The sequence below is a fragment of the Microchirus variegatus genome, assembly GCF_963457635.1.
Source record: "Microchirus variegatus genome assembly, chromosome: 22".
Lineage (NCBI taxonomy): Eukaryota > Metazoa > Chordata > Actinopteri > Pleuronectiformes > Soleidae > Microchirus > Microchirus variegatus.
The window spans coordinates 1,039,752-1,061,027 of record NC_139823.1 but is presented as its reverse complement, the minus strand read 5'-3'; positions in this window follow the sequence as shown (position 1 = coordinate 1,061,027).

The following is a 21,276-nucleotide window of genomic DNA, read 5'->3' as shown; positions in this document are numbered from 1 at the left end:
AGCCAGATTTAGTAAAATGCTAGTGTTCCTTTAAAGGTCCCATATACCCTATTTCTCCAAGTTAAACTAGTTCCCTGGTGTCCTAATGAACATGTCTGTGACATGCTTTGGTCAAAATACCTTAAGGATGAAACACTACAGCTGTTCAATCACCCTGCCAAAACAGCCCTGTTCAGAATGCTCTGTTTAGTAGTATCTCCTTTTTTTTTTTTTAAAAAGATAAAAGTAAAACGAAACTTAAGAGGCAGGAAATGACATCACCTTCAGAGGCTACTGGGAGCTAACAGCAGTTAGCATTTGGAAAAGTGATCATTTGCAGAATCTAGCAGGCACATTGCCGTCATATATAACATGTATCCACTGGACAGATAAATCCTCTGAGGCTGGAAACTTGTGTAGGACTCTGTGCTGTGCTCTGGAGCCAAGAATAGAACTTTTTGAGGACTTCCGGTTTTTGGATACCGTTGCCTTCACCAGCACTCTCGCCTTTTTTAGGGACAAAGCGGAGCTCCACGAGACAACAATTCCAGGAATTTAGCGCATTGTGACGTCCCAGTGAGCGCGAAAGTCAACATTGCGTGTTTTATCTCCTGTACTTAGACTGAGGAGGACCACAAAAACTTCTGGTTGAGTGAACGCTGGCACGTTTAGCTGCCGCTGCTCTCCCACTCCCTTTTGTGATTTTAATTGTTATTTGGACTCTGTTCGTCCTGACTCAGACAAAATGTTGGTTAAATAGTCTACATTGGTTCTACTGCAAATGATCTGGCTTAAGTTAGTACCATGTGTGTTTTTTATTGTTTTTATTGTTGTTATGGACTTTTTCTACCTGACCGCGGTGCTCCCACTCCTCCCGAATGCTGTCTCCCAGTGCCTCTTACTCACTCATCATGGGGATTTACCTGACTGTGAGGTTTGTTCTTCTCTGGGCTATCATGTCCATCATATTAAATCCATCGTCAGCCTTACTCCAATACACCGATGCTGAGCTCCTCCAGCTTCAGTTCTATTCACTTGATCCCCCACCGATTCTGCACGATGGTCCAACTCCAACTGCTTTTAGTCACTGTCTATCGTCCACCTAAGCCAAATAAGGATTTCATTAATGACTTTTCTGCTCTTTTCACCCATCTCACCTCACTCTCCTCCAATATAGTTCTGCTTGGTGATTTTAACATCCATATGGACAATCTCAATCAAACCCTTCCCAAGGATTTTACATCCTGTATATATAGTTTTGATTTTAAACAGTATGTTAATTTACCTGCCCACTCTAAGGGTCATATCTTAGATTAGACTCCTTTTAACTGTTCTGTTGATGACCTTCCCATTTCTGATCACATGTTAATATCTTTCAACGCTACCTTAACACTATCAAGAGTTAAGCAGTCATGGCTCATTTCTTTTCGAAACATAACAAATATTAATTTAGCAGATCTCACCACAGGCATTAACAGCCTCACTCTTGATCAACTGGTTACCCATTACAATCATGGCCTCCATTCCCTGCTGAATTCACTTGCTCCTGTTAAAACTCGGACTGTGTCATTCACCAACTCTGCTCCCTGGTTCACACCCCATCTACTCAAAGTTAAGGGACGTCAACTAGAGCGGCTCTTCAAAAAAAACGGACTCTCTGTTCACAAACAAATGTATCATACCCACATCCTTCTCTATAAAGACACCCTCACTTGAGCCCTGTTTACAGTCCTCAACAACACACTACGCTCTCCGACCTCACTTCCTCCACAGTTTTACTCCTCAGATCACTGCAACTCCCTAATGTTATTCTTCAATGAATAAATACACAGAATCCACCAGCAACTGACCCCCTGCATTCCATCTCCTCCGGTTTTCCACGCCACGTCTCAAGCATTCTCTAGCTTCCAACTGCCCTCTGTTGCTGACATTTCGGACCTCATCTAAAAATCTAAAACATCTACATCACTGCCTGTCTCTCCTCCTTGTTACCTTATAACTGCCATCATTCACTCCTCCCTCACCTCTGGTTCTGTACCATCCACTCTTAAATCTGCTGCTGTTACACCTATACTCAAGAAACCCAGTTTAGACCCCAGTGACTTCAACACCTACGACCGATCTCCAACCTACCATTTCTCTCCAAGATTCTGGAAAAAGCAGTGACTTCACAGGTTCACACACATTTCCATAGAAATAACCTTTATGAACAGTTCCAGTCTGGGTTCCGCCCACATCACAGCACAGAAACAGCCCTCCTCAAAATCACTAATGACCTCCTGATGGCAGCTGACTCCGGACTATTATCCATCCTCATCCTCCTCGATCTGAGTGCGGCCTTCGACACAATCTCCCATACCACCCTCCTTGACAGATTAGAATCTATTGGCATCTCCGACACACCCCTGGACTGTTTTAAATCTTATCTCTCGGGCAGCACTCAGTTCATCCAGTTGAAATCCTTCTCATCCCAACCATCTCCCCTTTCCTCTGGTGTTCCCCAAGGCTCTGTACTTGGCCCCATCCTGTTCAATCATCTATCTCCTCCCTCTTGGTCAGATCTTCTGTAAATTCAACATCCACTTCCACTGTTATGGGGACGACACCCAGCTCTACCTTTCTTCCAAACCCACCTCCCCGCCCTCCTCCCTCTGTAACTGTTTACAAGAAGAAAAAAAAATAAGAAAACAAGAAAAAAACCTGGTTCTCTTCCAATTTCCTGAAACTCAACAGTGACAAAACCAAGGTTCTCAAATCCACTCTCGCCAACACCAAGTTTCACCATCCCCATCCAGGGTTTCCCTCAGAAATCCTGCTAAGCCCGGTGGTAGGGCCTCTCGGGCAGCCCACCCGTGGCCCGCGGTGTTATTGTGGGAAAAAAAAAATCAAAGTTGACAGGAAATTTCAAATTATGACTATTATGTGCTATTGTAAGACATTTTATTAACAATATTTAAACACCAACGATAGTGTTACAAAAAGACACACTCTTGAAATTCAAATAAATATCTTTTTTTTTTCACTTAAAGGAACACTGTGTAGTATTTACGGGTTTATATGACCCAAAATCCACTTTTGTATACATATTATGTGCTCCTGCATTGTCTAGTCGCTGTATAATATTATTTGTTTCATTTTCGTAGTGTTTCAAAAAGTCATGTAAAATAACATGGTCGCGGGCCGCTACTGCATTGCCACGACGCCATGTTTCTACGGGAGCCTGTATAGACACACGCGAGAGAACAAATCAAGCGTCTCTTTACTTGTAGCGGAAGTCCCGCCTCCACTCTCTCCGCTTCGTCTGCGGCCGCGGTAGCTCGCCCTCTCCCTCGCCTCACGAAGAAAGAGGGCGAGGACCGGCTAAAGATACCGTAGCCCTCAGGGAAGGGAGGGGGTGAGCAGTTCTTTGTTGTAAATTTCAGCCTCTCCTCTAGATGGAACTATAAACTACTTACTTCACCTTTAAATTAAATACTAATGAAGTGATTGGCCAGTGAATTTAAGAGAATGTTCTCTGGTGTGACGTGAATGTCGCGGGGAGTTCATAATCTGCGCCATATGCAGCCAAGTTTCGCTTTTGTGCAAAGAGACTTTCCAGCATTTAATAGGTGCTGTTCAACAGTGTACTCGCTGTGTTTTGGCCGCTGAATTATCGGTGCATCCCTAAATATAACATCTTTATTGACAAATCAATGAGCAATGTAACCGTGATAATCCTTGACAGTACTCTCTCATTCCAAACCCACAGTTAAATTCCGCATGGATTTCAAAATTCATCAACACCCCTTTCCGGACACTCAAATCTGCCTCATCTATCAGCTTCATTGTGCCTCCTGCCCGTCTGACCACCATGGGGGCCAGAGCCTTCAGCCGCTCTGCCCCCCGCCTCTGGAACTCCTTCCCCCTGGCATCAGGAACATTGTCTCATTCTTTATCTTCAAATCCCATCTGAAAACCCACCTTTTTAAACAGGCCTACTTCCTCTCTACCACCCCTCCCCCACATCACTCATTACTGATTATTTCTTGTTGTTATTATTGTTATTTTGTTGTTGTGAGGTGACCTTGAGTGCCATGAAAGGCTCTTGCAAATAAAATCCATTATTATCATTATTATTAATATCGAAAACATGAGTCATCTTTTTTCACACTTTGCCCACTGGTAGGACCTCCAGCGTCCCAAATATAAGGATTTAAATGATTCAAAAGTTGATTTTGCATAATATGGGACCTTTAACCCTGTAAGACCCAAATTAAGAAAAACCTAAAAAAAATTACCTTTCAGATGTTGTAGGAGGCCTTTGATGCAGAAATCAAAGAGTTAAAAAAAAAAATAAAAAGGAAAAGTTTTTAGAGAAATTTTGTAATTTTGCAACATTGGGCTTAGTTGGGAGCAGAATTTCTGTCTTTGTACTCACTTTGTTTGGTCAACAATTCTGAACAACGCTTTTTACTGCGCATTGCACTTGCTCTCGAGGGCGTTTATGCTACTTAAGTGGGAAAATTGTCGGAAAAGCATTTAGTTTTATGGCCAATTCCTATCTTAACCCTCAAGCGCAACCCTAATCTTAGTGTTGAGGGTTATTTTGTCACTTAGAAATGGGACACCCCTAAAATGCAGATACGTCTTCAGACTGCGGGGTGGGGGAGGCAGAATAACGCGAAAGCTGTGTCCAGTCTGTCAACTCCAAAAAAGATGATTTACGTCACGATTATTTATTACGATCTGTTTTTCAGTCAAGTTATTAGGTTTTCAGTTAGTTATATAATGATACACCACGGCTTATTGAAAAGTAAACGATAGCGTGTGCGTACCTGCCGGCTGTTGACAAAAGATCGTAAAATAAAAATAAATGTTACGCAACAATGACGTCAGTAATCCATAATATGGGCCTAAACTAAGATAATACAATGGTTTTCATAAATTTTATATCTCTATTAACAAAGAAAATGCTTAATTTGTATCGCACTCGCTTCGCTGCTTTCGACGCCATCTTTCTTATGTGAAAACACGCAATGCATTCTGGGTAGCCCTTGCTCCCAAGGGTGGTCTCGGAAAATCTCAATATTGAGGGACGATACAGCCTTAAAACGTGCCCCTCAACTGAATTTTTGCACTATATGCACTAATAATGCACTAGCGGGAGCGTGCATTTTTGAGATTGAGGGTTAAGATTGAGGGTTAAGCAAGGAATTGGAATTCACCCTTAGTCTTCATTTATACCCAGCAGGGGTCACGTTAACCGAATATTTTCCGTCATTGAACATTTTTTTAAAACGGCGACAGAAAAATCTGAGGGCCATCCGTCATTTTGACAGATTGCAATTCACACCCCTGACCACTTGGTGGCGAAGAGCATATTATAGTAATTGGCTCTTGTAGAAGAAGAAAAGTAGGAAAGAGGAAAAATGTCACGGCAGTTGAGTGTCGGAAGTTTCTTTAAAAAGCCCAATAATGATGTTGATAAAAGAGGTGAAAAAAGAGGGATAGATGCAGATGAAGATGAAGGACAAACTCAGCCCTTGGCCTCGGCGGAGCGAGGAAGCGGCAGCAAGGAGGTGAGGCGGGAGTACAGAGTTCAGTGGGAGCGGGAGTTCTCATGGCTGAGGATGGAGCACGGAAAAATCCGGGTGGTGCTGACAGCGCGTTAAAGAGCTATGGACAGGAGGCTTTGGAGCGCGTCTGTGACCTGCTCATATTTCACTATTCATTGTTCATAGCTACTGGGGCCACACAGTCAGATGTTTTTGTTACTGCGGAGAAAAAGTTACATATTCTTCATATTCTGCTTGACGTGTGCATCCACGGTGTGGATTATTTGTGCAGCATTTTTTGGACAGAATATTAATTAAAAATGAAATAAAATGAAATGCAATTGAATATTTATTATCATTTAAAAAATTAAAGTGACCGGTAAAAATAGCTTATGATTGTTGATTTTTATGATTTTTATGACCTGGTCAGTCAAAATGACAGACAACAAAAAAGTCTAGCGCAACCTCTGATACCCAGCCACTCCGGTGAGCTCTTTCAGCAGTTGTGGTCGACTAAAAGCCTCATATGCATCAGGAGAAAAATGTCGAGAACACAGCCGCGGATCTTTCGGAAGTTTTGTCCGTCCATAGGCATCTTTCCACTCCTTTCTCCTCATGTTGTCAGTATGAAAGCAGTGTAAACTCACATCAATCCCCTTGTTACCTTTTGACTGGAAATTGCATCCAAAAGCAGCACAATGTGGCATTTTACTTCATAACTTACTTCAGAAAACAATTGTGGCATATTGGGGCCTACAAGTCTTCATGGCTGGTTTGATCCACAGTGACATATCAGATTATACTGTATACAATTATGATATATGCTTGTAGTATGGCTGAGAAGTGACATGTATTAGAGGTACTATAAGACTAAGAGTTCACAGCGTAGCCATGAAGAATTTGTGACGGCTTGCCAATTAGCGACGGCACGCTAACCAGCAAGCGTGGTCTACTGCCTGCCGTAATTAGAAGAAGAAGAAGACATATCCAGTGGGGTAGGTAGACTGGACCGTCTCATTTCGCAGCGCTTCGCTTTCAGGTCTTCCAGAATGTGTGGTCGACGGAGGATATGACCACACGCTCCGTAGGGTCCAGCACTTGGATTGGGACACGGCTATTACCATTACCTAAGAACGCAGTGCCCCCAACCTCAGAATTTTCACCCCACTCCCCTCTGGGAGGCGTTACAGGTCTCTGTAGGGCTGGGCAATATGGCCTCAAACCAATATCACGATATATTGAGCAGCTCACCTCGATAACGATAAAAGAACAATAAGTTAAAAATCGCTAAATGGCAACATTGCATAATTGATCTAATTTGTCTGACATAAGCATGTATGCCGTGACACAGATATAAGTACTGACACATATCAGACATAACATATATATGTGTGTTATGTCTCATATGATACATATGTATCAAATGCAGAGACTCACTGCCTGCGAGTTCTTTGGGAGGGGGCGGGGATCCAGGCAGCACCTGCCGCATGTTGAGCACATTTTACTGCAGAGGGATACGTGTGTGATACGTAAATTTCGATAACAATACATTTTCAACATATCGCCCAGCCCTATCTCTCTGCACCCGAACCAGCAGTTTGAGAGGAAGCTTTTTTCCTGCAGCTGTCTAGCTCTGCATCCCGGTGACAACTAACCAACCAACCTGTTATGCAACCATGTAGTTAAATTTTCTATATTGATTTATTGTATGCCATTGTCAGTATCAGTATTTCTACCATACACAAATAAAAATGTCACTGAAATTTTGCTGTGTAATAGTAATAATGAGCACTCAAACACACCAACCTAACAATTACTAAAAACGCACACAAAAACAGATTGCACGGGCACTGAGGTTTTACTTCTCCAGGAGCTTCTCCATCCGCATCATACTGTTGAAAGACTGCGGGTCTATGAGCCATTGTGATGCGTCCACTGTAAACATCAGCGCATGGTACCAGGGCTGCAAGCCAGTCAAGGCCACACCCCACCCTCCATCTTGACCTGCCACTCACCTCCTCATTTGCATATTCAAAGCTACATGCAAAAACGACTCGTTTTAGAAAACTCATTTCGGGACTGGCTTGTATTTTATAATTTTATAATTAAATATTTTATAATTCTGCATGATTTTGCTGAATTTGGGGAAAGAGACTTCAGATATAGTATCAGGGGGCCTCTAAGGCCAGTAAAAAAACCATCCAAAAAGCAGCATGTCATGGGATCTCTTTGTAAGCTATTTGTAAATCAAAACCAATATAAAGCAGCTGCTGCTCAGGACTTAGGTAGACCTGGCTTGTTGATGACTATAGTTGAGTATAGTGATCTGTCATAGAACATATGTGCAGTTTTCATATCATCACAGTAAAATGTCTTTGATATTGTTAGGTGTAAGCAATGATATTAATGTGTTAAAATGTAATTGTAAATGTAGGTGTGCAGTCCATTGCTTTAAACAGAAGAAGATAGAAAATATTGCATGTTTACATTTCTGAGACTCAGTCAGGAATGATCTGATTTTACAGATTTTCTTCAGTTTAATGAAACATGAATGTATAGAATCCACTTTTCCTTTCCTCTTAACCACTTGTCTTCCTTTTGTTTTTCCACAGCTAATGTCCAGTTTTCAGTCTTAATATAGCCAGCAGAAGACATTGTCATACCATTTCACAGAAACTTAGTTAAGATATATTAGTATTATTATTATTATTATTATTATTATTATGTAGATATGTTGCCTTTAGGCTTTGCCTTATTTTCATTTTGAAGAAGTGGGCTTTTCTTGTACTTTTCCATTACAATATACTGTATATGTTTTGATTTCTGAAATGTAAAGCTCCCCTTGTTAGCATATTTCATTTGAAGAATCATTGTAAATGTGTTTGTAATGTTTGAAATCGAACAGTGAATAAAGTTGAATGATGAATGCACACCTTTAGTAATTGTTGCGTCAGTCATTTCACGGGGCTGGTAGAGACTCTGAGGTCAGAGTCTCTACCAGCAGTGGTTCTCAAAGACTGGCAGGGGACCCACAGATGGTATCTGAAAGAGTCCCCTCAGTCAAATAACACTTGTTATTATGTGATGTAAATGGTCTGTATAGTGTTTTTATAGTCTTAATGACCTCTCAAAGCTGCTATACACTACAGTTATACCATTCACTTTTATACAGTGCGTCTATGTGCAGCGCATTTTTCTATCACTCGTCTTTCATGCCCATTCACATGCCAGCACAGCCGTCAGGAGCAACTTTAAGTGACTTGCCCAAGGACACATAGGCATGTAGACGAGCGGAGCTGGGAATCTAACCCACAACCTTCGATTTGAAAGACAACTCGCTCTACCACTGCGCTACTGTCGCCCATGTCATATGTAATATGTATAATAGAGCCCCATAAAGATATTATTATCATTATAATAATTATTGTTAGGCAGGTATTGTCTGACAAAAAGTACATTGTGGTAGGTCTTAACTGGCAAATCTGTGAGATTCCTTTTAACTCGATGCACAAAACTAGGATAAGGGATTAAGACAGGATATCTTGGTTGACTAAATTACTTACTTGACTTATGCCGGGTGCCATTCCTCTTCTACCACCCGAACTACACTGTCAGCCCAGAAGCATCTGTCTTTCATTGCCTTCTCCAGTGACTCTTGACTCTCGTCTTAATGTATCCGCGATCCGGTTGTATAAAAGCAGGATATGTTATGACATAAGTTACCATTGGGATTTATCCTGTGGAGTTAGCCTGCTCCAGGCTAAATTCCAGGATTTATTACATTTCATCCCTCATCTCAGCCAGCATTCACCACAAATGGAAATAGTTCCAATAATTCCACTGGCCACTCTACAATGTTTTCATATTCAACTATACCCACTGTTATTATCTAACCATTTGTGATCATTGATTACAATGATTTCACACAAATGTTATATTTATACACAGCATATAAATATAAAAACACATCAAAGAGTAACATGATTTATTGAATACAGATAAATCAAAGCAAGTAAATCAGCTCCTTTCAAAACGGAACTGTCTCTACAAAACAGAAAGCACAAGTTCAAAGCATATTATAGAACATAAGAATAAATGCACATTCAAAGATCTGTATATAATACACCCCACGTCTGCACATTGAAATGAATGCAGGAAAAATCCATACACAAATGAAAAGATGAACGAATGGATGCCTCCCAGCAAGCTTGTATGCATACAGTATACAACACAAACATCCTAAAAGGCCAAATAATAATGCATATTGCATAGTTACTGAAGTAATTTTACAAATATTTGTCCCTGACCAGCCGACCACTGTGGTCATGACGGAAGATGGCAGGATTGTCCCAATCCATGTGTGATGGCCCCCTCCTTCCTCAGGCAGGCCACATCGGTAAGGACATCACAGATAATGTGTTAGTAGTAACCCTGTCGGTAAAATGTATGCTTGAGCATTGTGAAGTATTAGTCAGGGCACTTAATTAAATTAGCATGTGCTACAACACTGAAACGATGCATCTGCTTAGTCAAATGTAGTTGTGATGTCCACATCAAGTACAATAAATAATAAATTAATTAATTAATTAAATAAATAAATACACCATTATATACACACATATACTGTAATTATTTTACTATTTAATTAATTATTTCATGGTCAGTGTTGCAGTGCATCATTCATTTATTTTATCTTTATTGCTAACGCTGATCTAGTCTGATCCATTGCTTTGGTCTAAAGTAGCATGCCTGGAGAGAGAGATAATGGAGGACCTTCATGAACTTTCTCGGCAGTTGGTGAGAGAAATTTTAGACCTAGCAGAGGATGTGGAAGCAGAACCTGCCGACCTGTAGCATGTAGCAAATAAAGCAGAGGAATTTATTGAAGCTGTTAGACTTCCTGCACTGTCCGACCAAGATATTGATAGCAGAGTGACTGCAAATTTAGAATAAGTACTCCACCGCTTCTCTGATACCAGGGTGCAACAGGCACAACACACACAGGGATAGGGCTGTTTGGCGTGACATACCAACAGCAGTCCTGGAGCATCAAATTCTTTGTGGATTGCCAGCTCGTCAAATTGCAGCGAGTATCAAAGAGGACCATCAGGAGGCACATGAAACAAAGCGGTTTAAGGTATGGGCACTTAATGAGTCTTCAGTTTATGAATTTCAGAAAGGATAGATATTACTCGATGTTTATGTTTTTTGTTTGCACAGAAAGACAGACCTCTATTCAACTGTGAATGATGAGGAGTTAGACGGTATGATAAGTGAAATTCACAGAAGACATCCAAACACCGGATACGAGCTAACACATGGTCATCTGAATGTGAGTGTAATAAAAATGGGTATTCTTTAAATGTATTATTTTAATGGGGAGCTCTGCCCTATTTGTAAATTTTTGGTCTTTTGGCCTTTAACTGAGCATAGTGGAGGGGGGATGACATGCAGGATAGGGCTCTCCGATGCGGGATTGCAGTGAGGACTGTAGCCAGCAGCTCTAACCTGCCTTTTCTTCTGCTCTTTCTCCTGTCGTTGCCTCAAACATGACACCGGCTTTGAGTGTGATCGGCTGATGATTGGCTGTTCTGCCTTAGTCCCGCCTCTCTTGGTGTGTTTTATTTTTATTTATTTATTTAACAAAAGAATGTACAAACAACAAGGCTTACTACTTTTGTAAACCTTTCAAATGAGCAGGTGCATGGGTACAATGCAGAAGAGAAACTTTTCATGAGAAAATAAGGAAAACAAAATAAGAGAAAAAGAAAAGTTACCTCTGTTTTTTTTTTTTTTTTGTCATGTTTATTTGTCAAACAAACTGAAAAGTTTTATTGCATTTTTACCTTTCATTATATTAAGCGCTTTGGTGAAGGAAAGAAACACGTTATGAAACAATAAATCAAGGTTCCACATTCATATATTTACATTTGTGTATGTAATATTTCCCAAGGATTAGAATTGAGTGTTTACCAGAAAGTCCCATTCGATATTAACCTTAGCAACACCATAATAATGTCCTCCTCAGAGAAGTGCTCGAGTCGGATCTTTGTGTGCAGCCAGTCATGAATATCAGTCCAAAGTGCTTCATTGGACAAACTGATCCAAGGTTTCAATATCATCACAAAATTCACATTTATTTCTTTCAAAACCAATTCTCTGCCGTAACATTCACTGGACAGATACACACCATTCAGAATTTTAAAATGGACTTCTTTTGCTTTTGGATTTATGGGAAATTTTAAGTATTTGGACCACAAAGAATATATAATATCTTTGGAGAAAATTTGTTTGATGGAGTTTCGAAAAGACAACAAAGGGTGTGTGACATTCGAATGTTTAAAATGGCCTCATAATAATCTCAAGCATGTGGAAGCTTACTTTTATATATTAATAGAGGGACAATATCTGACAGTACAGTACATTTTGAGACTGTGGGGGTTTGTTGAATAGCTGAATGTTTTACACGCATCATCTCTTTTATTATGACACCACTATTTCCTCAAAATAAGTGACTCTATGTGTATTTTTGTTGCAGTACTCTAATGAAGTTGCCAGTGAGTGTATGGTTATTCATTTTATTTTCCTCCCCTCAGTCTCAAGACTGCAATTGTCTTTATGCAGAGTCGATGCAGAGGGAATCTACATGAGACGTCTAACCCCGGATTTCCACTGGATGCGCTACAGCCACGGCACGTCAGCGGCGCAGTTCTGCTTCGTCCTCTGCCCAGCGTCAATCCCCACTGGGCGCGTTACAACAGCGGTGAGGTGCCTTGGGATCCAGCGGTATTCACGGAAGATCTCGCGATAATCTTGAACGGACGCAAGATCCCGCGATAGACTGTGTGTATAAAGGAAACAACAACACAGCTGCTTTTCATTCTCCGACGTGGAAGAACTGTTGATCTGGTGTCATAAATGATTTTATGTTTCTCCACTTCAACAATCAGTCTCTCGTCGTACATTATGACTCTCCGAGATGCTCTGATTAATTGACTGTTAACGACGTTATGTTGATGTGAAGTTGTGACAGGCTATATGACCTGCGTATTGTGTTTTATTTTGAAAGGGGGGCGGAAATGTTTTACTTTGATTCTGTGTCACTTTTCCTGTCTGTTGGAATTTACGCGGTTCAGCAGCGGCAACGGCAAAAATAGAACTGCTACCTATCGATAGCGTTGTGGTGCAGCGAGCAGCTTCTGGGACGCTGCTGAGACACGCCGCAGCGCGTCTGGTGAAAATGCTCTCATTGATTAGAATGGAATCGATTTGCAACGACGACCGCGCCGCTGACGTGCCGCGGCTGTAACGCGTCCAGTGAAAATCCAGGGTAAGGCTGCGTGTATTGAGACTATGGCAGTATTCCATTTGTGGCCCAAACTCTTGGGTCTGGCATATAGATGGCAACCATAGGCTCATCAGTGATATTAGCAGATGAACAAGGCATCTTTCTAAATATGTTTCGTTATTATTGTTTTAAAATTAAAGTTGTGCTTTTTTTGCAGTTCTGCTGTTGAGCAGTATGGGCTGCTATCAAGGCTACGGTTTGATAAAGGGGGGGAGAATGCAGATGTAGCAGAATTCATGATCAGGAGCAGAGGTACTTACAGGAACTCCCACATCACAGGCAGAAGAGTCCACAATCAGCAGTAAATAAATATGTTTATATTGCAGCACTGCCAGCCTTGCCGAGGCAAAAAAGTAAGTATACAATTGATCATGCTTGTCCTCCATTCAGGTTCATGAAGAGTATGGGATCGACTGGAACAGACCTCACAGTCCACAGCTTTAGTGTTTCAAAGCATGTAGAGGACGTAGGAAGAGTTCCCTCAGAAATCTCCTCTCTCAGCTCAGACGGAAGCATCTCCCATTCAACCCAGAATGTCAGCAGCTGGACCAGTGTACCCGATAAAGCTAAAAGTCATACATGCACACATTGATTCAAGACAACATTTAGTTCCAACTTTAATTAATCATATCTATCCATGAGCCATAGAAGCATTTGTAAAGAGAGTAAAGCCTTGTTCATACTCGCCATAGTGTTCCGGGTCATATCCTGTGTCGCACCAGGCATGTGAGCTTCAAGCGCGAGGGCGCGCACCTCTGATTTTTTGTAACTTTGACAGCTGCGGCGCACGCCAACTCTCCATTTTCAATGGAAGACTGGCCGAGCAGGTCCGCTTGTACAAGCATTTGTTTGACTCTTCTGTCCGAGAGCACAGAGACAGTCAAATGGCCTTAAACCTATGGAAGGAGATTGTTACCACTTTACAAAAAGACAATGGTTTTTGCTGTAGGACGTGAAAAAAGAGGGATCGCTTTGTGAAGGGTAAAAGACGAGCCCATAGAAAGAGTGGTGACCAGGGGGAAAAACCCTACCGGTGATTCAGGTGGAGCTGGGACGTTTGTCCCAATACGTGAAACACCGAGAGAGGAATATGTCATTTTGAGACCAATGTAAGCGATATGCAGGAAGTTGTTTACTACTGTTGCTAGGCAGCGGATGTTTATCGGGCAGCACAAGTTGAATATTTGGGTCATATGCCCCCTGTGGCAAATACTGCTACGAACAATATGGTGAGTATACGTCATCTGAGGAGTATGAACAAGGCTTAATGCATTAGCCTAATAAGGTGTTTATACCTGAGCATCCTTAGAAAGCCAGCGCACATGGACTCTAGGTCAAAGTTTCATCATCACTGTCCTCAACTGGCCATGTGATTTTTTTTGTAGGCACATCTTAAAGAACACAGGCCATACCATCACATCCTTCAGTCCCTTTCTCAACTGTTTAATTTGGCGCATGGTCCTCCCAATGACCAAAGAGACAGCCCTGTCCCATATTAGAGCCCAAATCCTCAACTCAAATTTTACAAAAGTTTTCACAGCAGGGAAAAAAAGCATAAAAGCACAATAAATTTGCTTTATAAAAATCCATTCAAACTCTAGTACAGAATGCATCAACTCTTTATAATAAATTGACACAATTTAGAATGTCTGTGGCTATACAGATGTATGTTTCCAGCATGTCCCTTCATTTTACAACAAAGCTCATTCTCCCTGGATAACAATATATAAATAATGTGACATTTGTCCTGTCTACAGTGCCAGCTTATCACATAACTATCGGATTTGTTTGCCTCGTGGACTGATTTCCTGGTTTGATCCCTGCCTGTCATCTCCTTGTCGGATTTGTTTGCCACACGGACTGACTTCCTGGTTTGAACTCTGCCTTCCGAATAAATACAGCCTGTTACATCTGAGCTGCTCTGTCTCCGTCTGGTGTCGTGCATTTGGGTTCTCACCTGCCATTTTGTGAAAGCCTGACAACAACAATGTACTCTTCTTGACTGTATCACCTTTTTAAGGTTCAACACACTCTGGGTCTAACCCTGAACTCTGAGTTGATCTACTCTGAGATAGGAAACTCTGAGTTTTCCATTCCACAACAGCTGATTTGAGTTAGTTTGTTCAACTCGGAGTGGTTTCACCTGGAGTTAAGCGCGTGCACCACAAGTATAAAAAGACAGCATCAATGGAACCCCTATTCGAAGAGTCACCATGGCAACAGGGAAGCGGAGGGCGACGTTCTTCACCCAACTGGAGTAGGAAATATTAACACCGCTGCAGCAGCAAAAGAGAGGGAGACACGTGGGAGAACACTGCTGCTCGGGTCAATGCGTAAGTTTAAATGTAGTCCTTTGCAATCACAATAATATTACTTGGGGAAACTGCTTGAGTGGTAGAATATTAATTTATTTCATTTATGTGTAATCCCGTGGGGGAGAAGCGCACTTGGCAGCAGTTTAAGATGAAACAAAAACATTGTTCAAACGGGTAAGACCTCGGCATAACCTCATGGGGGTACCTCATTTTGATCATGTTTTACATTGTAAATTAAATATTAAATGGCTGTTTGACTGTACAGTTGTTTTTTTCCCCAACATAATGCTGTTTTCACACATAAATGATTTATCATTTATATCATGTTCAAGTGCTCTGGATCTCCGACATTATATAAAAAACTAGTGGTGGGCGGATCGATCCAAAAATATCGATCTAACGTTGGTATTGACATTGCTCAATACCGGCGTAATAATATCGATACTTCAGTTCCTGTCCTGTCCGTGCTGCTGCTTAGGCGCCTGTCTGTCCTGACCTGTGTTTCTGTGCAAATGTCGCAACTTTGAGTGCCGCTGCTGCTGTCACAGCACGAAGCACAGCCAGGCAGGCACACTCTGCTCTTGTGCTTTATTGTTATGCTTTGTTGTTATTGTTATTTTATTGTAGAAGTGCTGTTGGTCAGTGGCAACTACTCGCACAGATGATGAGAGACGGAGCGGAGGAATGGCGGACACAAGAAAGAGGAGCGATGTGTGGCTTTATTTTGAAGTCACAAACGAAACAACAGCAAAGTGTGTAAAACACCTGTAAAATACAGTGGCAATACAAGTAATTTATACAAACACATGAAAAACCACGGAGAGAGGAGGAGAGAACCTGAAGATGCCATAAAGAATGTGGCCAAAAATGGTTACTACATTCAAATTCAAAATACTGAGGTCTTTTAGGTTTCGTTTTCTGACGTAACTGGCAACCTGTGGTTGCTCTGCAGCTGAGACTCTACTGACTGCAATGATTGGTAGACGGCGGTAGGTGGCGCCACATGCCAAAACTTGATTTCAAAACATAAACATGATTTATAGGCTGCAAAATATTTTTTTTAATGCAAATATTTTGTCTGTACTGTTGTTGTTGGTGAATTCAGTTTGTTATATGAACATTATTCCTGAGTCTCTGTGACATATTAGGAGGATTTTATGAACAGTTGCTTTAGATTTATTGCATAATGCACCTTTAAGAAAAGAAGTGCACTGAAGGGAGATAATTTGTTTTAATTTGTTCTCAAGTGACAATTGTGTGCACTGTTTTTAAAGTATTTTACTTATAAACTGTCCTGGATGGATTACTATTAACTAATAATTAACAAATTAATAATCCAAAAGAAAGGATGGAGCGGGATGAAAGGAGCGCCATAAGTACAGGTATCGCCGATACTGAATGGTATTGTATCTAGTGCTGTCAGTTAAACACGTTAATTAACGCATTAACTAGAGATGCACCGATTGTGAAATTCTGGGCCGATGCCGATGTTAAAAATAACAACTTGGCCGATGGCCGATACAGATGCCGATGTTTTTTATTTTTGTTATTTATTTCGTCTTTAGTGCCACAGAAACATTACTGAACTATTTTAAAAGTCTTTCACCTCTTCATCATACTAGTATTTAATGAGCACAAATTCAATAAGACACATTTATGAACCAAAAACAACCTTTAATGTCAATTTTCAGTTGACATTAACCTTAATTAACATGACACGTTCTATTCTGAAAAATAGCCCAAAAGCCCTCTTAGACTGTTGACTATAAGTGAAAATATTTATTCAGCACTTACACTGCCCAACAAAATTATTTGAGTGGTTCTAGCCTAAGGAACACAAACTTTGTCAAGGAGAAGTTTTTTTTTCAGTACCTACATCGTCCAGAAAAAAATATTTGTCAAAACTAAAATGTACATCAAGTGTAAATGTAAAAACAATTGGAAAATAAATAAAGCTGCCTCTTGCGCAGTAGATGTGCACTCTCTCCATCGCGCGTCTCATCCTCGGCACCGGCCACAGGCAACAGGTACGCATGAAGTATTGCTCGTGTGCGTTCCTCAACAAAGTAGCTATCTTTGTATCTGGCATCCAACAAGGTAGCAATACAGAACATGGGATCACACTCGATTTGATCGAAGTGTTTATTTACAGCATCTAGTAATGCGGTCTTTGTTGGTTTAACGCCGTGGTCGGTGTCAGTCTGCTTGCTCACAAGACGTCTCAGGGCTCGCACAGAGGGAATGACGTCGGCAGCCGATGCCTCTGATGAGCTAACTTCTCTGGTCAATTGTTCAAACGGGGAGAGCAGTTATAAAGTTTTCAATAATTGCCACTGCTGCGCACTGAGAGTGGCGGGGAGGTCGTAGTCTGCGGTATATGTAGCAAGTGCGCGCTTTTGTTCAAGCATGCTCTCCAACATGTAACTATTTATATATATTTATTTATTCTGTATATATGTATACTATTCCAACGAGTGGAAATATCCTGCTGTAGCCTTTTTGGTTTCATCCCCAACTGGAGTTGAACAGCCTGGAGATGCGAATAGGCGAGGGGTGAGTGTTTAAAGTGGCCGACCTTTTTCTGCAACATCTGTGACGCTGCGCTGTCCCTCATCTTAAAATATTAGTTTTACACGCATTGCAAACTGCATGACGGGGATCGTCCTCCGAGACAGTGAAATATTCCCACGCGGTCGCCATGCCCTGTGTGGGCATAGTTATATGTCCCCCCCGAGCAGAGCGTTCATGCGACATTTAAATCAACATAAACATCGGCCACTGCCATCGGTGAATGTCATCTTTTTTGCCGATGGCAGTTAACGAGCGGAACATCGGCCAATGCCGATGGTCGGCCGATGCATCGGTGCACCCCTAGCGTTAACGCGAACCCTTTTTAAAGGCGTAAATTTTTTTATCTCGCGATTAACGCTCTTTTTGGCTGAGCAAACTTTGCAGTTTTTTTCACATGCTGTTGCCTCACCTAGTAATGAACACCACAACGGATCTAGCTAGACCGGAAACAAAACAACAGACACACTGCACGACCCGGTCAAAGAGTAGCCAGCTCGCGTTAGAGCAAACGTTCCATTTTGAGTGGATGGCGAGCACCGTGCGCTTCTCTGCTTACTTCTTCAGCTAGGATTAGCTTGTTACGGCAACAACACATTAAACCAAGGGACTTCGGAGGCTGATTCACAGCCTCTCTTATTATTGTGTGTCTCTCACAATGAGAGGAATAACTGAAAATACGCAGAGTGACAGAGATATTCACCTGCGGCTTGCTAATGTAAACACACAGAACACATTACTTCCTGCTTCACTGACATCACATGACGCAAACTTCTCGTACCTCCAACAGCACACACACAAGTTACACACACCAGGTTTAGCCTGTAATAGATTAGTTTGTCTGACAGCATGGTTCAGTCTGTAGAATAAGATGTGTAATAATAATTCATCTAAAATTATATTTTGGCTTGAACAAATATGTATAACAAAGCTGTATTGCAATTTAGATAAATTTCGATTAATTGTTCAGCCTTACACTACAGTATATGCCAAAATATGCAAATAACATTTACACAAAGCAAGCCAATCCACTTATCCACAATCCACCCTATGTTAATAAGAGTATTAAAATGAGGAAAAAATAATGGTACAAAAAGAAATCAAGGGACATTTAGAATAGATGAAAATGTGTGATTAAATATTTTAATCGTTTGACTGCACTAATTGTATCGAATCGATACCAAAATTTGCAGTATCAACCACCCCTATAAAAATATCTGCTGTGATGCTCTCACATCACAGCAGATATTGTGTGTTGCGCTGCGTTTTTTTTAAATTATTTTTTTTACTTACAAATGTACACATTTTTCTTTTATACAACGTCATAGATGCAGAGCACTTGAACGTTATATAAAGAATGAGAAGTCATTTATGTGTGAAAACATCATTATGTTGGTGATAAAACAACTGTACAGTCAAACAGCCACTTCATATTTACTTTATGTAAAACATGATCAAAATGAGGTTAATCTCATGAGATTATACTGAGGTTTTACCTGTTTGAACAATGTTTTTATGTTTCATCTTAAACTGCTGCCAACTGCGCTTCTCCCCCGAGGGATTACACCTAAATAAATAAATTAATAGTACAACTCAAGCAGTTTCCCGCTGTAATATTATTGTGATTGTGCAAAGGACGACATTTAAACTTCCGCATCAGCAGCAGTGTTCTCCGACGCCGTCTCCCTCTCTTTTGCTGCTGTGTTACACTTCCTTCTAAAAAGTTCTCAAACTCACCGTATGAGCGCATTAATATTTCCAACTCCAGTGGGTGAAGAACGTCACCCTCCGCTTCCCCGTTGTCATGGTGACTCGTCGAAACGGGGCTCCATTCATGCTGTCTTTTTATACTTGTGGTGCACGCGCTTAACTCGAGGTGAAACTACTCCGAGTTGAACAAACTAACTCAAATCAGCTGTTCTGAAACCGAAAACTCAGAGTAGATCAACTCAGAGTTCAGGGTTAGACTCAGAGTTTGTTGAACCTGCTTTGTGAAACGGACCCCTGATGTGCAGATCAGGGCAGTCTTCTATAACATTACAGTCTTCTATGAATTACAGCAGGACTTAATCCTGTGACATGTCATATTCATCATATTCACCTTCAAAATAGCCAGAAACTCACCAAGATCTACACTATTCAAACTGGAGTTAGTTTGGATATTATTGTTGTCATAAAGCATCGCATCACTCCCTCTCTGACAGCAAAATCGCCTGAAATAAAATACTGATAATAACACAGTGGAAAAACAGCAAACGAGTACTGACTTTATCTTTACCCGACAGTGATGCTATTAATACAGCAACCCCAATTGTTGATGCTGCTATTGGTGAAAATACTAATTGTGACCATGTCATATTAGAAGTTTTAAGACACTTGCTTAAAAGAAGTAAAAGAAATGCTGAATACATTTTGGGAACCCTATCTAAACAGAAAAATGTAGTATCATGGAATGATCACGGTGAGATTATTATTAACAATCATATTGTTAGAGGCTCACACTTGTATGATTTAGTGAAGGGTGTCACCGGCCTTACATAATGTTTCAGAAGTGTCAAGACCCACAGGTTGGAATGTTTTTTTAAAGTGGACCTAGACCCGAAGTTCCAATTAGCTGTTCTTTAGTGTGTATCTGTGTACAAACTATTTATTTATTTATTTATTTATTTATTTATGAATTAATGTTGAATGTTGATACTCTTCTTGCAGCCTTTTTTACCATATAGCATGTATTTAGTTTTCTCTAGATTTGGTGAAAGATTATTTATATTTAACCACACATGACACTTTTAATTAAATAGTGAAATAATGATATGTTTTTACATAAAATGAATTTGTATTTTAATTAATTAATGACACATTAATTAATGGCAGATTTATTTAATTAATTAAACAAATTAAAATGCAATCTGATGAAGTGACATTTACACATTTTCACTCACAATTTCAACTCATTCATTATCAGAGGACAACTATGTTTTTTGGAAATGTTAATTAACTTTTTGGATTGCAAATGTGATGGTTTCGGTTCAGGCGATTAGCAATGCTTTGCCACACTTTTTATCGTTGGTTTAGTTTATTATCAAGGCCGTGTTTCCTTTCTTTTTGATTTTGTCTTCCACCTCCTTGTATGCCTCCATGGGGAGTTCAGCCTGCGAGGAGGAAAATAATGCCACTCTAGTTATCATGGTGAATCTGAGAATCTGCGATTGACAGCAAGGTCTATATGAGGAAGTCATGTGCGTGCACTGATCCAGGATTGGTTTCACCTGGCTTGATGAATCCGTGTCTGCTCATCCTGGATTGGTTTTTGTGCAACCAATAGAGCCTGGACACCCTTGTTTTGGATTTGTTGAACCAAGCTCAGTCATTTATCCTGGATATCTGAATGCTACTTTTGTGCAACGGGCCTCTGATCTCAACATCATTGAGTGTGTCTGGGATTACATCAGGGTTTCTCACTCCTGGGGCCCGACACGGATTCATCAAGCCAGGTGAAACCTATCCTGGATCAGTGCGTGTACACAGCTAC